Consider the following 21,615-nt stretch of genomic DNA (forward strand, 5'->3'; position numbering starts at 1 on the left):
TCAGTTATTAAAAAGTCCAAACTCTAAACTCTCTTTTAGTTATTATTTCACCCTCCCCTGCGGGGACTTGCTCAGGGCTGGGAAGCCTGCAGACACCTGTTTCTCCTCTTCTGCCTCCTCAAAGGTCTCTTCTTCTTCCCACTCTCCAGGGCTGACCAAGGGCAGGAAGCAGAGGGTTAGTGGGTGGAAATGGCCTTTCTTACTTACAAGTACAGATGTGATCTGGCGTAAGTGCTCTTTGAGTTGAGGACCCAAGTGCTGCCTCTTTCTCTCATAGGCACTTCTCAGGATTCCTGTGACTTTTTTCCACTGGGGACTCTTAGCTATAGTTTGCTGTGTAGGCATGCCTCCCCTGGCTGGATGTTTATGGCATTGTTTCCACCCATGGCTGATGGTTCACCACAGTCTCCTTCTGCTGAGTCTCCCACCCCACACTTCCCACTTCTGACAGTCCTCTTGGATAGAAAGTTTGCAAATTGCTTCATGGATGGCCTTTTCTTTGGGGTGCATAGTTGGACCTTGAGAGCTGTGTAATTTGTCCTGCCTTTGATACAGCTCACTTAATTGCAGCTGTCTCTCTGTTTTGCCAGCCAAGCCCACACCCCCCCCCCCGCCAAGCCTTAGTCTCTCTCCTTCAAACTTTCTTCCAAATGTGAGTCAGATACCAGTCTCAGAATCTTCCCCAACTCCAAGGAACATATGTCAAACCCGTTGAGAGGTTGGAAGTTCTTCTCAGTTGGCTTGGGTAGTGCAGGATCAGGGGGATGCATGCAATTGTCTTTCTGGAGAAATTTCACCATTTGTTTCTCCCTACTAACAGATTCTTAGTCTTTTCTCATATCATCTGAAGGTGAGAGATGGGATAATTAATGTGAACTGGACAAATTTTGGGCCTGACAACTTTCTTTATATTTGTGATTAGGTCACAGTTGTTGGATTGAGTGTTAGGGCTTCAGCAGAAATTGAAACAAGAAAAAATCTCACTTTCACATCCTGTTACACAAGTAATAAACTAAAGAATGTTTAAAGATGACTACTGCTATGGACTTAATATTTGTGGCCCCTAAATTCACTTGTAGACTCTCCAAAATCTAATCTGATTATATTTAGTGATAGACCTTTTGTACTTAGGTAAAATGCAATCATAAAGATGGGGGCTCTAATCAGATAGAGATACTATTCTTATAATAGGAGATAAGAGTGAGGGGAAGGGTGGGAAAGTCGAGGAATAGCAGAATGAAATTAACCTACGTCAGGTGCATGTATGAACATAACAATGAATTCCACTTTTATGCGCAAATATCATGCACCAATTAAAAAAAGTAAAGCAATTTTTAAAAGAAGATACAGGAGTGCACTTTCTCTCTCCCTTTCTCTACCTCCTTCTTGTTCTCCCTTTGCACCATGTGGGAACTCAGCAAGAAGAAGGGCATCTGCAGTCCTGGAAGAGGACCTGCACCAGAACCAAAATGCTTGACCCCTTGGTCTTTGACTTCCCAACCTCTAGTTGTGAGAAAATAAATTCTTTTATTTTAAGTCCCTCAGTCTAAGGCATGCTGTTACTGCAGCCCAAACTGACAGAGATAATCATTCTGCACTTTCTTGAATATTGAACATTGAGCTCTGAACCCCTGCACTTTCTTGAACATTGCCTTCTTAAATTTGGGCATCTTCTATTCCTTTAGCCTTTCTCACAGATCAGAATCTGCTTGCTCATATCTCTGAATGGGCTTTGGTTTGTTAGGTAGTGAATTTGCACCTTCTTTGGAGATTGCCCTCTGGCATAAGTGAAAACTGTGATGAGTTATCTCACCCTCGAAAATCTTGTGGGTTGCTCATAAAATATAAAATACCAGATGACAGAGATGGGCTGTGTGCATAAATATATAGCCAGTTTTGGCTCTTATTGATTTAAGTTAGATGGCTGTTTTCTTTTTTGCTCAGGTGGTACTGTAGAATTTGGGTAAGTTAAATGCACTTTTGGGATGCAGTGAGATTGCACTGATCCCAATGGCCTAAGTTTGTCCTATTGTCTCATTTTCATCTTATCCTTAATGTGTATATTGTACATAAAAATGTAGGTATAGAACTTATAGCCCTTCCATGGTCCATCCCTATTTTCCAACATTCACTGATTGATTCAAATGCATGTATTGACCTTAAAGTACCTCTTTATTTGGTACTTGTTAATTGTAAAGGGAAAACTAGGAACTTCATTGTGGAGAAACCTGGCAGACAGTACCTTAACCAAGTGACCATCCCTAGTAACAAGACACAGCAACATCAGACACCACCTTATATGATGCTTCAAGAAGGACATAAGATCAGTCTGGTATTCTTACCCAAAAGGCATAACCTCAATCTAACCTTGAGAAGATATCGGACAGATGCAAATGGAGGAATGTTCTAAAACAAAGTAACCAATCCTCTTCAAATGTGTCCAAAGCATGAAAGAGATAAAAAGATAAAGGACCTAGCTCCCAGATTGGAGGAAACTAAGGAGATATGATGATTGGAGGCAATGCGGGATCCTGAACAACAACAACCAAAGACTTCAGTAGAAAAATTGGTAAAAGTCTTTAGATCAGTGAAAAGTATGATACAATGATAATGTCCAGGTTCAAATAATTTTACTAAAGTTTTATAAGCTGCTAACAAGAGAAAGTTGGGAAAGGATTTTTGCAATTTTTCTTTGAGCTGATATACTTTTTTAAAAAAAATTAAAAAAAATATTTAAATGAATACCTTTTCTGTGCCATCTCTGTGCTGGGTGGGTGAAGACAGTGGTGAACATGATAGAAACCTGCCCCCAAAGGCTTGTGGTTCAGTTGGCAGGAGGATGGGTAAACCTGCATTTGTTAGATAGTTTTATGCACACAATACAATGAAGACTGTGTAAGGCAGCACCTGGTCTAGTCCCGAGGCCAGAGAAAGCTAGAAGTAACATATAAAATGAATCCCAAATATTGGGAAGAAGTTATCCAATAAATGAAATAAATATGGAAGAGATCTATGGGGAAGCCATTCAGGCAGATGGACAAATTGCTCAAAGGCAGACAGCCTTGAGGAAATGTAAGCCCTTGGTATGCTGGAGGGTGGGGAGAAAGCCTCCTTTAACCCTGCTGAGGAGTTGGGAATGGTAGCCATGCAGGGGTGTCAAACAGTGACTTGAAATTAGATTTATGATTCACTATAATCACTCTGGTTGTTCAGCAGCTCATTATCTAGAACCACTAGTTAGGGAAAGTGATTGGATCATGAGGTCTCAGGCCTCATATTAATCAATAGATTACTATTAATCCACTTATTAATATCAACCCACACATTGACCAGTAGATTGATACTTGAAGGCATTATAAAGAGGATATGGGACCTAACTGAAGAAGTAGATACTTGGGGACACGCCCCTAGATACTATATCTTGTCCCCAGTCTGTTCCTTTCTCTCTGCTTCCTGGCTGCCATGACTTGAGCAGATTTCCTCTGCCCCACCCTTGCACCATGATATTATATCTCACCTTGGGCCCAAAGCTTTGACCCCAGCTGGCCATGAACTGAAACCTCTGAAACTGTGAGCTGAAGTAAATCTTTCTTTCTCTAAGTTATTTGTGTCAGGTATTTTGGTTACAGTGACAAAAAGCTGAACAACACAACTGAGACTGAAGCCTTGGGCTGTAGGCTGCAGAGCTCACCAGGGATCATCTGATATTACATTTGTGTCACTGGCTCATCATGGTAAGATTTACACTCTGGAGAGAACTGGTCTCCTCTAGCTCCTGTTCAAGGTCAGCCAGACTGTACGCATATAAACAGCAGAAATCTGTAGTTCCTCTGGGACCTTCTGCTAAGTGACCCATAGTCAGTCCAGGCCACTGAGTTTTCACTGTAGCCAACTTGGAGCTCCACCCTGTACTCTGTACTTTACCCTCAGTTCCCCCAACTTCTCTGCACCCTGGACTTCCAGGTGGGTTGAGCTTTGAAGTTTGTTCTGCTTTTCCACATATTGTTCCAGTTAGGGACTTACAGAATGATCTTAAGCTATTTCTCATTCAGATTTGTGGCAGTTATTCTCTTTCACACTCAGCTGTGTTTCATGTTCAACTTAGATCCAGGTTCAAAGAATTTCACAAGATGGTCTTAGATTATAAACTAAAGAGACCAAAAAGGCAGGAACATTCAAAACCAATTAGGTCCCAAATTATACAATTTCAGGGCTAAGTCTACAAATACATTGTCAAATTGCCTCTCTGCTCAGGGTCACCATAATTTCTTCTTGATTCTGGAAATTTATTCTGAAGATGTCTCTCTGTGGGTTATTATACCTCATCTCCCTCCACTCACAAAGAAACCTCTTTTCCTCTTCTGCTCCTAGGCTATGTCATTTCCCACACCTTTCCATTGCTGACACTTCCATAGGTTCATAGCTGTTCATCTTCATTGAGGTGCCCAGAGTGGCTTCCACACCTTCACCTTCTACTGATTCTCAGAGCCAACACCCTTCTCAAAGAGCGATTTAAATCCATGTTTAGCTTCCAGAACCTGTGGTGGACACAGTTACAGGTAATTTGGCTTCTATAGCATAGCAACTTATTCTCTTTAGGATATCTTTCTTTCTGGTCTAGCAACAAGTTTGCTTACTGTCCTTTACTAAGCCCAATAATAACAGCAAACCCTCTGTTTGAATTCTTCTGGGACCAAGTCATTTCTCAAGAGAACACCCTGGGGACCATTTTAATCCTCATGGTTGAGGTATTCATCTAGAAATACAACCATTCACATGATATTACATACTCTGGCCTATTTGGGCAGGACCTCAATGCTGATTGTTAAGAATTCTTAGGCCATTCATCTGGATGTCCTTGACAAGAGAATAAATTTATTTTAACCTCAAGAGACATATTTTAGTGTAAAAACTTTAGGTATTATATTAGCAGTAAGTAAAAGTCTTTGGAAATCTTCTGCAATCCAAGTATTCCTTTTTTTTCCCTGTGGACTTTCATGATTTTCTACTATGTCCATTTTCTACTATGTCCATGCATATCAGTATAGATGGAAATATCTCTCAAGTGATTTTTTGGTATTTGGAGGTGAATAAATTTTTTTTCTCCAACTTCCTTTGTTCCTTTGTTTATTCATTCATATAATGAGTATTGGCTTGCTACAAAGTGCTATTGTTAGGTTATGTGAAAGTTGTGTGGGAAGACAGAGGCAAGAGCATGTTCTGTCTGAGAGATGGTAGAAAGCTTCATGCGATCATGGAAAGCTTGGAGATTTTTGAAGCAGCAGTTTGACACCTTTGCCAAGAGGTAAGGTGACGGGAGGCTGGGAGGAAGGAATTCCAGGCAGAGGCAGGGTGACCAACCATCCTGGTTTGCCTGGGACTAAGAAATTTCAGGGAATCTAAGATTGTCACTGATAAACTCCAAACAACTACAGACAAACCTGGATGTCCCATCACCCTAGAAAGGGAGAAATGTCTGCTAAGTGAGAGTGGTTTGACCCCTGCCATTTTTATAATAATGATCTATTCTATGTAGTTGGCATCCTTATTCTGTTTAGGATATATTGTATTTTCAGATGCATTTTCTCATCTCTATACCTACAACATCCACATGAGTAAACAGAGCTTTGGGCAGACAAGGAGTGGAACCACATGGAAGTGTGCAAGCTACACCGAATGATTTCAGCAGTAGGTGGGGTATCGGGATTTGGCCTCAGGTCCTGAGGCACGAGGCCATTGACCAGTGACCTGTAGAGCATATAGCTGCCTGTTGTCTCAGCAATGATGACTGTCCCCTGTAGGAGAGGCCTTTGAAAGCAGGGGCTGTGGGTTTTGGCTTCATCAAGATTTTGAGTGCAGTGCCTGGCACCCAGAAAAGAGATCATGACTTGGTTGTGAGCTTCCTTGATAGATGTGTATACAGAGAGAAAATCAAAGACTGAGAATTCTACCTCTCCAGTAGACAAAAGCATGAACTGTCCACCTTCAACATTGTCAAAGGCACTTCCACCTCAGATACCAGCTTGTATAGCCTTTTCCCCAGGATCCTAGTGTCCTGTTGATTTCCCTGACCCTGAGAGCCCAACGCTGTGATGCCCTTGCAAAACTTGTTTTCCGGGAATGATATTCATATTTTTCTATTTCTTACTGTTTATTTTCAATAAGATTTAATAGAGGGCCCAAGCAGGTAAAAGTTGTAGGTTTGGGTTCCTCTCCTGGCTCTATCACTCACTTGATGTGTGACTCTGACCAAATTTTTTACGTCTCCAAGATTGTTTATTTATCTGTCAAATGGTGACTGCCTGAGAAGGTCAAAGAGCAGTGCATCGGGGGTGACACTGGAGACACACTCATCATTGTTGCTTATCGGCTGATGGAATAGCCACTACCTCCAAGGTTGCCAGGTGGCTGAGCCAGAAGTGAAAGTGCTGTGACAGGTGTCTTATTAGCACTCTAGATGGGTAGCAGATCCATTGATGTCTGTCTGATTGGCTAGAACTAGTCACATGGGGCCATCCAATCATGAGGATCTGGGAAGTGCAATTCTCATGGGTAACAGGAAGGCACCCAGCTGGAATGTCTGGACATTTGTACAGTTGTAAAGCACTTAGCACTATGACTGGAATGTTCTGTATTCATTCCACACTTGCTGCATGTAGTTTGGATCTGTTACCCGTAAAGTTTTGTATATGTATTATTTTAGTATGTCTTAAAGTGTTACTGGCTAATAAATAATTGATGTGTTACGTCCTCCCTTTCAGAAGTGCCTACAGCTTAATAGAAGATTCCTGGAGACATGGTTTTAAAATTCAAGGAAGGAATTTTGGCCAGATGGTGGAAAAACTTGGGAGATTTCATGGAGGAGGTAGGACTCAAAGTAAATTTGAACGTTTGAGTAGCATTTCAGAAACAAGAGACCAGGAAGGACTTCCAACATACAGCAAACAGCGTCTGAGGTTTTTCTTAGACGTATGAATGCATTTATTGTTTGCCCATCTGTTTATTCATTTATCGATTCAATAAGTGTTTGCTAGATGCTTATACATGCCAGGCACTGGGGATACTATCTTTGAAGAAACAAAGACATTTGCTTTCATGGAGCTTGCATTTCAATAGAAAGTATTAAACAAACAAGCAAGCGAAAAAATCAGTGATTGTTTAGTAATAATACAGTAGTGTGATGACCGTTGTCAGTGAGTAAAGCAGAACATGATAGGACATGCCAGAACTACAGAGGGTAAAAGTGTTGAGATTTTATTTGGGGAGGTCAGAAAAGCAATTGAGAGAGAGCAGCTCTGTGTAGATCTAAGAGAGGAGATTCCAGACACAGGAACCAGCAAGGGCATGGCTTGAAACTGAAGAATGAGTAGAATGGTGGAAAGAGCAGGAAGCAGGAGTTGGGATATTGGGGTTTTGTCCGGGTTCTGTTGCTGGTTTACCATGGTCCTTGGGGCTGACAATAGAGCAAAGTGGTGATGGGGATGCATTGGGACTAGGCTACCTGGGTTTGCACCCCAGTGTGGGGGCAAGCTACTTACCTCTCTCAGCTTTAATTTTCCCATCTGTTATGTGTAAGTATGGGAGAAAACCTTATAGTTCATGTGGTCTATCCGTCTACCAAGGAGTTAATGCACGTGGAGCACTGAAACCAGTGCTCACGACGTGTGGGTTCTCTGTGTTAGCTGCATCTATCAGAGCAAGTCCTCTCCCCACTCTGTGATTTGGTACCACCATTCACTGATGTTGAGTTTTATCTCATGTTCTCCTGACTCTAAGCCTCTTTGGATAAATCTGAGGCTAATTTGCATGTGATTTTGTAGACCATTTGCATGTCATTTGTTCTGTTATCAGGAACTGCTGTTTGTTTGATTTTTTTTTCTTCATAATCTTTCCCCATCAGAGTCCCCTTAACAGATCCTGCCTTCTTTCTAGTGGCGTTGAGTAAAGTCCCTCATTTGTCTGTGTTAGATTCTGTCTCACTGGTGGGTTTCATTCCTTCCTGGAACTTTGTACACCACTTCAGTACACTTTGTTGATTAAAAACATTCTCTCCATAAACTTCAATACACTGGCAAGGGAATCACTGTTGCAGAAAGTTTCAAAAATGAAATTGCAGGCTGCTTTCTGTGTTGAGAGACAGCATCTGGGAAAGATGCCATTTAAACTATGGGTACACCAAATCTTGGATGGCCCTCCCTCCTGCACTGGTGCATGTGGCAATGAAGCATCAGACTATTCTAGCTGCTGCACACTGGTAAGTAGTCTGAAAATCCCACCTATGTTGTGGTTGAATACTTCTGTTTCACCAAAATCCATTTATTGAAATCACTACCCCCATCAGTAGGAAGGGCCTTTGGGAGGTGACTAGACCATAAGGGTGGTGCCCTTGTGCATGAGATTAGTGCCCTTATAAAAGAAGCCTCAGAGAATTTGTCCCTTCTGCCATATAAAGACATAGTGAGAAGATAGTTATCTATGAGGAAATGGACTCTCACCTGATAATGCATCTTCTAGGACCTAGATCTTGGACTTCTAGCTTCCAGAACTATGAGAATAAAAGTCTATTGTCCTGTATCTTTAGGACTCATGGTGTACTGTGGGCTCCATTAATGCTGGTGAACATTTGGTGCTCACTCATGCTAGAATGGCAGGGAGTTTTAGAATGAAACCAGACCAGCTACCAGCAGCTATCCCTCTTTCTGCAAACAATGGCATTGTGTGTGATGGGAGTTATCCTGTATAGCATCTCTCAAAGAATGTGTGAATATGCTGAGTACTACTAGACACACTCAGCTTCCCTTCTTCATCTGGGTAGTGAACTCCTTAAGGATCCAGAGAGCAGCACTGCCTGGGTGAAGGGTAGAATTTGCGGTTAGGTGAGAGGGCCCTGGTGCTATCACCTCCTCTCCCTAATTGGATGATATAAACTCCCTGGGTCTTATGTTTCTCCTCCATAGAACATGGGCATGAGTCTTGGTTTTGATGGTGACAGTATGAATTGGTGACTACTTTTCTTGCATAAGGAATGTGTATATTGACCTGATCAAGTAAACATACAGTTGCTTTTCAATTGAGATCTTACCAGGTCAATATCATAGTGAGTTTGTTGTATTTCCTGATCAGGAAGAGAGAAAATTAGTGACTAGTGACAATGCCAGATCAAGGTCAAATATGGAGTTTGGACATGGCTCCAATGTCTCTCCTGATTTTTCTTTGCCTTTGGGGGGTACTTATATATCTCCATAGGTGCCCACAAATTAAAATATATATTAGGGACACTGTTGCCCTTTGAATTTCTCCAAAGCATGTTGACCACAAAACCTATTGGGGAGATTCTGCACAAGACCACAGTTCCCGCTGGTCCTTATATCCTGGTCTGGCTCCATTTCCTACTTTTAGTCACTCACATGAGAACCCTACCTGTCCACTGTGCTATTCTGCCTCCTTGTTTACCTACTAGAATTCCCTTTACAAATCTTTCCTAAGATGACTTCTCAGCTTTGTAGACCTCTTTGAGGGCTGGCTACCAGATAGCTTTTTCTGGTCCACCTCTGCAGCCCACCAAGATGGTAGTGTTCTTCTCCTAGCCACCTTGGTGTGTTCCTGTGTCCCTTCTCACACTGTGACCTTCTGATCACATGCCTTCCTATCCCATCAATGATGAATTCATCCAGGGCACAGGGTTTGCCTTTTTTATTCCTGAATCTAAGTTGGCCTGGCACTATAGAATATGTTGTTAATGTATAATGGACACATGAAATGTGGGAAAATCTGTTGGGTAGAAAGAAGGACATATTTCCTTCATAACCTCCAGGTTCTGTTCTAGCAAGATAGCCAGAACTAGAGTCCAAGAAATTGGCTTCCTCATCTAGAACTTTTCTGTCTGGTCAAAGTGGCTCTTATCTCTCCCACATCTAGCATTTGGAGCTCAACTTTGCTTTCCAGGGTGGGTGTCAAAGATTGTCTGAAAAAGTTGGCTACGATCTACATATAGTGGGGTCGGGCTTCAAATTCCTTAATAGGACGCCCATAGCCCAGGAGATAATAACAAGAATAAACAAATGGGACTTACTTAAACTAAAAAGTTTTTTCTCAGCAAGAGAAGCAATAAAAGAAGTAAATAGAGAGCCTACATCCTGGGAACAAATTTTTACCCCTCACACCTCAGATAGAGCCCTAATATCCAGAATATACAAAGAACTCAAAAAATTAGACAAAAAGACAACAAATAACCCAATCAACAAATGGGCCAAGGACCTGAACAGACACTTCTCAGAGGAGGACATACAATCAATCAACAAGTACATGAAAAAATGCTCACCATCTCTAGCAGTCAGAGAAATGCAAATCAAAACCACCCTAAGATACCATCTCACTCCAGTAAGATTGGCAGCCATTATGAAGTCAAACAACAATAAGTGCTGGCGAGGATGTGGAGAAAAGGGTACACTTGTACACTGCTGGTGGGACTGCAAATTGGTGAGGCCAATTTGGAAAGCAGTATGGAGATTCCTGGGAAAGCTGGGAATGGATCCACCATTTGACCCAGCTATCGCCCTTCTCGGACTATTCCCTGAGGACCTTAAAAGAGCGTACTATAGGGATACTGCCACATCAATGATTATAGCGGCACAATTCACAATAGCTAGACTGTGGAACCAACCTAGATGCCCTTCAATAGATGAATGGATAAAAAAAAATGTGGTATCTATACACAATGGAGTATTATGCAGCACTAAGAAATGACAAAATCATAGAATTTGCGGGGAAATGGATGGCATTAGAGCAGATTAAGCTAAGTGAAGCTAGCCAATCCCTAAAAAACAAATGCCAAATGTCTTCTTTGATATAAAGAGAGCAACTAAGAACAGAACAGGAAGGAAGAGCATGAGGAAAAGACTAATAGTAAACAAAGACGAATGGGGGGAGAGAAAGGGAGAGAGAAGAGAAAGCATATGGAAATGGTAGGAGACCTTCAATGATACACAAAATTATAAGAGGTTGTGAGGGGCAAGGGGGAGGGAAAAAAAGGGGAGAGAATTGAACAACAGCAGAGGAGGTAGAGAGGGAAGATGGGAGGGGAGGGGAGGGGGGATAGTAGGGGATAGGAATGGTAGCAGAATACAACAGTCACTAATATGCCATTATGTAAAAATGTGAGTGTGTAACCGATGTGATTCTGCAATTTGTATTTGGGGTAAAAATGGGAGTTCAAAACCCAATTGAGTCAAATGTATGAAAGATGATATATCATGAGCTCTGTAATGTTTTGAACAATCAATTAAAAAAGAACAAAAATTAAAAAAAAAAGATTGTCTGAGACATATCCAGCATCTCTGGGAATCACCCAGCATTTATGGATGCGAGCTATACCCAGCCTGTGTGTTTGCAGCCACTCCCTTCACGATGGCTAAGGCAACATCGCCACCTGCTGGTCTTGATGCCACTGCGTGTGGCCTGGCTTGGGCAATTTTGGGCGCCATCTTGTGGTCTTTCAGAAAAGGGGATGCAGAAATCAGTTGGTTATCCCTAAGCTGAAGATGCCGGTGGGGACTTCCACCTCTGATATCTGAGTGGTTCTGTGAGCCTGTATAGGAGAACCAAACCTAGAAATCAAGACCTTGTTAACAACTTAGGTACAGAGGATCAGAGGCATAGGTGCAATGAGTTGCTAGGTACAGGTGACATGTCATACTCCCTAGTGACAATGTCCAGAAAGCTCCTCTAGGTGGCAAAAACAGCATTGAAAATGGTGGTCAATGGAGAGGAAAGAATTGTGGGGAATGATGGAGCTGGGGAGGGAAAAGAGGTGGATGAAAAGAAAAGAGGGTGTTATTCTGACCCAGACTTCCCATTTCCAGGGCTGAAGCCACTAAGGAGGCCATTTAAGAGGAGCAGGGTGGAGTATAAGGAGGCCTTTCTCCATAAGGAGTTCTGCAGCATTTCTGGATTCCCCCATGTTTGAAGCAGTCAGCCCCCGAATCTCCACTCAGCTCCGTTGTGTTACTGGCAATCATTTGATGCTCCTGGCTGGGTCCTGCCTCGGCTCCTATGTCAGCCATGTAAGAATCTCAGTGTCTTGGGAACGTGAGCTCGACTTGAAATACACTTCCCTGAAAGGCTTATTTTGTTTTGGGACAAATCTCATACCAATCTGTCCTGCCAAGAAATGACTGCTGTTAAACTGTTGGTTTTCATTGCTGTCAAACACAATCTTACGAGGAGAACATGAGGCAGTTACCCTTGAAAGCCAACTGGGAGAGAAGGTTTTTGACTGGGTAGTACTTTCCTGGAATCCTTTGGAGAATTAAAAATGACAACAACAACAACAGGAACATCTTTCAATGGTTGCTGACATAGCAGCTGAGCCCTTCTCAATGGTGCATTGAGTGGGGTCTTGTGTACCCTGTAGTGACCCCAACTGCATGACCCAGGTGCCTGGAGAAACCAAATGAAGACCTAGAGCTCCAATTGCAGCTTAATTTTGTGAATATGCTTGGATTTCCTCTTTATTGCAAATGTAGATAGTCCCTGAGTCCTACCCAACACAGGAAGGGTGGGAAGAATGAAGAAAAAAATATCCAAACAGTATTTGTGCAGAACTAAGTGCAATATACGTACCTCCTTCTTAGTAATGCCTCTTAAAACACTTGGAAATATGAAGTAGTGACATTTTATGCTATTGGCCTTGTTCTCTTGTTTATTTTGCTTTTGATTTTAATAAAAACTATTCTAAGGCAAAACTCATAGAAAATCGATAACTCAGAATCTAGTAAGATGAATTGTCACATCAGACTATGCCCTAAGGACAGTTTACTGTTAGAAGATAGTGACTTTCCCAGTTCATTTCCATCTTTTTTCCCCTGCCTCTTTGGGACTCAGTTTTCTATTTTGTACAATTGGGGAGTTGACCTATTTTCAAGGACCTTTATAGTTCAAATACTGTTTGCGTTATTTGAAAGGAAACCTTTTATCATGTGGGCTTGACTACATGTCACACTGGCACAAAGAATGGTCCTCACTTTACAGAGAAATGTCCACCTGTTTGTTCATTCACTCATCCATTCATTCAACAAAGAGTGAGTTCCTACAGTATTCCTGACACTGTAGACAGCTGTAGGACAAGCTGTGAAGGTCATGGCCTTTGTGGGTTTGTCGTCATTCTTATAGGGGTTGCACACAATAAAAGATTTAAAAGTATATACTGTAACTTGAGGACATTATGTTAAGTGAAATATGCGAAGACCAGAAAGATAAATGCTGTGTGACCTCACTTATATATGGAATATAAAATAATTGAACTCATAGAAACAGAGAATAGATGGTGGTTACTAGTGGCTGAGGGGCTGGAGGATTAGGGAGATGTTGGTCAAAGGACACCGAATTTTGGTTACATGGGATGAATATGCTCAAGAGATCTATCAGGCAACATGGTGACTGCAGGTGATAATATAACATGCATTTGAAAATTGCAGTAGATTTTAAGTGTTCTTGCTACAAAAAAATGGTATATATGTGAGACAATGCTGTTAAACAGCGTGATTTAGCCAGTTCACAATATGTAAATATATCTTCACATTGTATGCCATAAAAAATACATCTTATGTTTCAATTTAAAAAATTACAAACCTTTGTATAATATATTTTAAAATACTATCATGTAAATCGGTTAGTTGCAAGTGCTATGGAAGAAAATCAAGCAGGATAGGAATTATGAGATAAGGAATGCTATTTTTTAGACGAATGGTCAGGAAACTGATTTCTGGGAAGATGGCATTGAGGCAGACAATGGAGTGGGGAGTGAGCCATGGGGACATTCAGGGAAGATTATAGCAGGTGTAGGAAAGAGTAAATGTAAGGGCCTGATACAGGGATGGGCTTACCATGTTTAAGAAAAGTAAGGAGACTGGGGAGAGTTGGGAAACGAAGCCATATCCTGGATTCAGTCTTAGGTTTGATTCTAAGGGGCCACTAGAATTGATACAGTGCAGTAGCATTCCTAAAAGTCAATATTGTGAGCAAGACTCCTTGCTTGGCACTAGTAGTTCCCAAGCCCTCAGTGTATACTGGAGGATGCTTTCAAAGACATGTACTTATCCATATAAAAGTGGGTAGCCTATGGTGAAAGGAAGTATATCAAGCATGAAATGCATGTGCAGGGGCTGGGAGTGTAGCTCAGTGGTAGAGTTCTTCCCTAACTCATACCAGATCCTGGGTTCCATTCCCAGCACTGGAAAAAAAAATGCATGAGCAGACTCTAGCTGTTTAAGAGTTGTGGAGATAGAGGGTGGGGCAGACAGAGATGCTGGCCAAAGAGGAGTTTTAGTCTGGATCATGAGGAAAGGACACAGCAAACTCAGAAATGGACTCTTCTGGTAAGGAAGGGTAAGCAGTGGGAGAAGGCAGAGTGGACATGTTAATAGGCAAATGGCTTTATGGAATCAAAGCATCTCAGAGCATAGCAATGGGAAGCAAGTGGTAAAGACAAGCTGACCAAGCAGGAAGGAAGCTGTCAGACCCCTTTTTCCAAGACTGGATAAAAGAGTGCTTCTCTTATTCTGAGTGACCTTTGCTGATCAAAATAATAAGGACTTGGATGTTGCTGTTACTCAAGGAGAGGTTAATGGGCTCCCCTGGAGGCTTCATCCCTTCCAAATGCTGATAGGGATGTTATCTCATAGGGCAGCAAACCCCACCTGCCCTTGGGTGAAGCAATCCTGCCCCCCAGGAACCCTGTAAAGGAAGTTTACACTCCCTGGGTGCACATCCTCTGTCATGTGAATGGCTGCAATCATCTCTAGCCCTCAGGTGCTTTAAGACACACAAGGGATTTTTCTGACAATGTGACTTATCCAGAAATGAGGCTCTCTCCATCTCAGCCTGCGCCTTCCTGTCTCCGGGGGATGAAGATGTGCAAGATCTCAACTTACTAGAGCACAGATTAAAGTCTGGGGCATCAGACCGTCTGTCCACCGAGAGCCATGGGTGTGAAGTACTCTTAGGACCAAATTCTGGGCCTTGCCTGCCAGCAGCACACTGGTGCCTGCCTGCTGCCACCATCTATGAGATAATGTCTCTCCATTTTGGGACTGTGACATAGTTTCATCAGACTTCAACGGTCAGTGCTCACATTCCAGGCCTGAGACCAGTGTGACAGCAGAGAAGCCTGAGCCATGAAGGACATTCTCAGGCTCAAAAATCACAAACCCGACAGGGAAAGGAATTTGATCAGAAAATGACACCATTCAGGTTATTTTAATGCCTGGATTTGAGCTGCCCTTTAACCAGAGCCCCTTCTGTCTTAGAGCTTTGGTGCCAAGTGACCCTGGCAGATGACTTTCACTTGTTTTTAACTATAGAACAAGGTTGTGTTTGGTTCCAGCACACTACATGGAGCTTAGGTTCTACAGGTTCTGAGGCTTAGTGTGAGTGCAAAGAGATCACTTCTCCCCTTGGTCTGGAATGATGGTGTTGAGTGCATCTAGATAAGTTCTTTGTTCCCCCTGAACTTGGAACTAGTAGGTGGGACCACTGTTAACCACTCTGGGAGGCCATCAGCAGTCTACCACACAATTAATTCACAAACCCAGAAATATTTGTGTACTTATTATTTTCTGAGCATCTCATTAAGAGCTCTAGAGGGTTAGAAACCAACATACAACATAGTCTGTCTTCTCAGGAAGTACACAATGAAGGTGCAAAAACAAGACTAGCACTCAGTCAATTCAAATGGTCAATTCAAATGGTCAATTCAAATGGTCTGGCATTGAGGATCATTCCAGTGGACACACAACATAAGATCTGGAGGTAATAACAAGTGTGTGCCCATAGCAAGGAATCACCCTAAGTCTTTTTATCTCCTAAGACCCATGGGTAGAAGACCCTTTCCCCAGAGGATTGGGAGAGTCTGCTTCAGACTGACAGTAGTATTGGAAAATAGTGCTGGGCTTATACATTTAAAAAACTTAAGCGTGTTGACACCTATTCAGGACTATGGAGGACAGTGTGCACCAGAGGAGTTTGGTGCAAGACCCACTGAACAGAAAGAATTTGGATGGGCTTTTCACTGCAACACTGTAGACTCAGGTTCCTATCTGTGTATTAGGGACAGTATTGGTATAGGGTACTAAATGTCACTAAGTTAGAAGTTGGAAGATTCTGGTTCTAGTCCTGGTTTTGTCATAAACATGTATTATGCATTGTGTGCTAGAAATTGTTTCTAAATACATCAACTTGCAGCGCCCTTGTCTGACCATTCTCTGAGAGGTGAGCCCTATTCTTATTTTTGTTTAATGAATGAGGAAACTAAGGCACAGAAGGTTTACTCCATTTTCCCAAGGATACAAAGGTAGCAGAATTGGATTTCTCCCTGGTTGTGTGTAGGCAGAGTCATTAAGTTCTCAATCACTGTGCTGTGGCCTTCCAATACAGTGAGAAAATGAGCTTGGCCAAAGACAAATTCTGTCCTATTTCTTTTCAGTAAAATGAGGATGTGGGGTAACTCTCCAAATGACCTTTAAAATGATGGTCAAGATTTAAATTCATGTAAGTATATTCCTTAGAATAATGAAAGGATAAAACAAGATGGCCAATGGAAAATACTCCAGAAAATGGAAAATTAAAAGTGGATTCTTTAATGATCAATACCATCAACACTACTGGGAAAGGCTAATTGGACATGAACATAGATCCTTGGACTCCATGAAAATTTGATGATGTAGTTTACTCTTTAAATATGTATGACATCCTGAATTGACTTGATTTTGCCAAGTTCAAAGAAGGAAAACATAGGATAAGATAGGAACTGTTTATCTAAGGAGTCCAGAGAAAGCCAAGGATATTCCTGTCAGGAAGAATAATATTCCCTTATTTCTTTCCATCTCTCCCCTTCGTTATCCTTGCTTCCTCCCTTAAATTTAGACAGATCTAAGCTAAGATGAAGAAAATTCCTGCTGAGATAAAAGTAAAGATGAAAAGTAATTATTCATTTTTATGATGAACATTCAGAGAGCATCATTATCCTTCCCAAAACTGGCCCAGACCTGACAATTCCTGCTCTCTACAGATGTTGTCAAGCTGGATGGGGTCATATCTATGGTCTCATCCAACATTGTATTGAACATACTGAAGTCCAGGTAGGTAAGGAGGAGATTGATCCAAGGTCTCTAGGATCCTTGACTAGAAGCCAGCTCCTCTCAAGTCAGATAAATGTGCATTTCCATTTCACTGCTTTCCTTTGGCAGCGATGGGGGGCAGAAGTTGGAGTGAGTAGAAGTCACAGGACATATCGTGACAATTCCAAAGCATAAAATGAGCATCTCTGCCTTTGTATTGCCTGAAGAGTTAAATAGACACGATCTAGGTCTCATGGATACTATTAATCGCCTGTTTTCCTACAGCAAGAGGTGCTGTAAGAGTGAAATCAGCATTCTCTTACAGTGGTGGGTGCATCTGTGAGCTGAAACAATCAATTATAGCCATAGTCTACAAATTCCCCAAGGACAGACCTAATACTCCCCTTCATTTTTTAACATTGTTTGCTGAGAAGCTGCCCTGAGAACAGGAAGAGAATTCACACGCTTTGTTGTTACTGCCCCCTTCCACTTTAACTCAGCATTACAAACCACACAAGATGAACACTTTCACCAAGAGATGTGGCTGGAGGGTCTGTCTGCAAGTGAAAAAAAGAGCAACACCCTTGGAGTTCATCAGATTCCTCCTGTGGTGATCAGAGACTGATTCACCCCAGCAACCAAGAGGCTTTTGCCGGATATGTGCTTATGAGGTGGGTTACAGTTAAGAGCTGCCAGCCTGGGGTCTGTTTCTGGGGACATTTCCACCTCGGATTAGACAAGCTGTGTCAAAGGCATTAGAAGCAGGAGCTCGCTGGTTACTGTGGCAACAGTCTTGGAGCTTTGCAAATTTTAGATAGAGGCAGCTGTAGCTCCAGGAACCCCCTTCTTTGCAGGTTGAGGTTAAGCAACCTATCTTCTGTTGGTATATTTTCCTAGCAAAGGCAAAGTCTCGGGGAGACAAGAGCTCAAGGCCTTGTCTTTGCTTGCTGGGAACTGTGTGTTCTTGCTCTCTCTGGTTTAGTCAGGAGGGTTCTTCAGGTTCTATGGTGTACAAGAAGATGGAAAGAAAATTGTCAGATGGTGATTAGGATTCCAAGTTTACCAGAAGGAAAGAAAAATGTTGCTCACTGACACAAGAAGCTTGCCAACTTCTTCTACAGACCAAGCAACTATGCAGAGTCTATCACTAGCATCATTACCTTGTGCACAGGATGGAGAAATTGGCCAAGGCTCTGGGAAATTTGTGATGTGAGAGACTATATAAGGAGAAAACTAAGCCTGGTTGGGCACTAAATGGTGAAGAGATTACAATAAACAAGATAATCTGCCTGCAAAGAGCTTATAGGCCAGCAGAAAAACAGAGGCAATAGGCATTATCTACGGGCAGATTAGATGGAAATTGGACTGTCACTCAGTGAAGACAGTTGTGTACTTGCCAACCAATTTGTGCTGACTTTAAGATGAACTTATTTACATTTTTTAAACAAGTTTTAAAACAAATTTTTAAAAGGAGCTTATTACATATTGTCTATCACTGAAGGTAGGAAGCAGGTACATAGAATGAAGAGATCCAATTAATGACAGTTTTTCTTCCTTTGTTTTGCACATATTTCCCCTCCCCACACAATCTGAACTCTAATTAATCAGCATTTTCACAGTATTCAGAAAGTTTCTGTAGGAAGTTGAAAGTGTAGAAGTTATCCGGGGGAAGTGGCTTTATCAGTGTTTCTAGAAGTTGCTATATTTTCCAGTGTCTGAGCTGTTTTTACAATTTGCAATAGAAAATTCAAGTCACTAGATTATTTGAAACTCAGAATCTGAACTTAGAATCAAGGAAGACATCTGTATAGCTAAATTTTCTAGTGTGAATAGTGAGCAACATGTGAATAATTTATCAAAATCTCGGGCTTGATGGCTATTCTGATTGCACAGATGGAGATTGGGCCAATGTTTCTCACAGAATAACAACTATGGAGTCAAGTTCAGGAAATACTCACAATTAAGGCTTACCCATAAAGTTAAGTTGATGCCAATATTAATTTACTATCAAAAAGATAGACTTGTGGGCCAAATTACCCACTTAGACTGATAAGTTGAGGAAAAATTAGGGATAAAGAGAAAATAATTTGGGCACTGTACAAGAAAAGGAGAAATGATAGAGATACGAACAGTTTTTTAAGGTCATTTTCTGCTCTTGTTTTTAATAAAAGGGTTTCAGAAATGAATATAGAGAAGCAATTGCGTGAGGCAACCTATAGGTTCAAGAATGGTTGTATGAAAAAGACTAAACGAAGAAAATTTCCATCACTTGGAAAAGATCCACAGAAACCTTAATCCTATAAAGAACTCAGGTCATCCCTGCCCCCACCCCCAATAGTAGGCACATTTCCATTTCCAAAACCTCAGGATGCAGAGCATGCTGAAACACAAGCTCTTGCCTCTATCCTTTCCAGATTGCTAAAAAGACATAATCTTGCTCTTGCAAACAGAAATGCTACAGATATTATTGCTGTATTCATATGTGCAAACTTATTCCCCCGTTAACTGTCCAGACAAGCTCTTCCTTATATACACCATCTGCTACTCCCAAGATCATATCTATGCAAGATACACACATCTATATGGATATAGCTTTGCTTTTAAACATTGTAACAACAGATTTCTTTACCCCATCCAAACCGAGCCACTGAAAAGGAAACTTTGGGTCCTCACTCATATGAAGATATACAAAGCTGTCTGGGACAGATCTGGTATTAATTATCCAGTGCTCTCCACTGGAATAAGTGGTTAATCCCAAGGAGGTTTACACTGGAGACTAACCAACCTGCCCCAGGGTGGATACAGAACCAATCTTGGCTCTAGAGACTATCTCACATCATATGTTGTGCAAATGTGCACTGGCACGAGGCATGAACTTCATTCCACAACAGATGCAATTCTTCTTATGCAGGCATACTTTAAACTAATATATGACCCAAGCACTAAGTTGTCTAGAGATTCTCCTTTTTATAAAATGAACAATAGTTTTGATTCTCAGACTGAACTCGCTCCTCTGTCTGCTCCTTCTTTTCCATCAATGGACTGACAATTATTCTTCAGACAGAAACAACAGGTGATTTTATTGCCATAAAGCAGCATTGTAACCAGAGGTCTTGGCTTCCTTCTCATTCTAACCACAAACTGACTCATTTTGATCTGTCAGGTTTGTGCAAATACTTGCAAATGTGGTGGGGAAGACAGCATATACTCTATGCTATCCTTCCTTTTCTTCATTTACTACAAACTTTGAAGAGTTTTCTTTGTGGTATCTTATACATACATGGCTTAGGCAAACTGAGAAATAGACTTTTAAAGGAACTCAAGGATAATTTTACAGAATTCAAATAGCAGGGGGAAGGGAAAGTTGTGTTGATTTTCTCTTCATAGTAATTGTATTCCTTGCAGATTTGTGTCTGAGGCAGGAAGAAGTTGATATTATTTTCTTTAGGCAGATATTTGGTTTACTCCTGATCTTAGATGAAAAGTAGGTGCAGTTGGGGGAAAGGGCTGTGGAATCAGCAGGGATGTTGGCTATTTTTATGACTGAATGATTTTTAAAACCATTTTCAAATGGAGACACATGTTTTTAAAAAGCTTTTTTTTTTTTTTTTAAACCTTATGGTCCACATACTTAGATGAGAACCAGTACTGTTTTGGCATGGAAAATAAAAGAATAAACTTCTTTCATTTGATACTTGCTGTGAAATAAAGATATACTAAGTTCCTAAAGATGAAAATTTGTCACTCTGTTGTACCGGCTGCCATCTTAGATCCATAGCAAGTTTTTCCATTGGATTTATTCACATATTTTACCTCTTAAATAAGCAAAGCCTGGTTTTACATCATTCATATAATATATGTGTGTGTGTGTATGTGTATATAATATATATTGTTGTTACTGCCCCTTCTGCTTTAATTCGGCATTATATATATAAATATATATATATATATATATATACACACACACACACAATTATATATATACATACATATATATGTATGTATGTGTATATATATGTGTGTGTGTGTGTATCTCACAGATAGAAAGTGGGAGGAGAAAGGTTGGGGAGGCATAGGGATATAATAGGAGTAAAAGAGATACAAAATGTGTTTGTTGCCATCAAAAAATGATAATCTCTATAATGGATTCTTCCCCATGAAAAAGTCTGACAACCAAGCCTATGTGACTCAGAAACTCATGAAGCCTTAATGGAAGATGCCTTCACTGTTCTTGAATCATTTGCATTCCTCAGTAACATAAGGCTCTTTTGAGTACAACCATATGCAGCTGGAAAGGAACTGACTTGCTATCACTTTATGAAGTTGGACTTCATATGAGCAATATATGTAAAGGCCATGAACTTCAAAAGAGGTTTCCTCCCTTATTAAGGTGTCTTCTCCCTCATGGCAAGATTCATAGTTAATATTTTAAATAACAACTGGAGAAGAATGATTCCTCAGCAGGGGCAACAGGCAAGAGGGTTGATTATCTATGCTTGTT

Source organism: Urocitellus parryii, chromosome 4, assembly GCF_045843805.1.
Source record: "Urocitellus parryii isolate mUroPar1 chromosome 4, mUroPar1.hap1, whole genome shotgun sequence".
Taxonomy (NCBI): domain Eukaryota; kingdom Metazoa; phylum Chordata; class Mammalia; order Rodentia; family Sciuridae; genus Urocitellus; species Urocitellus parryii.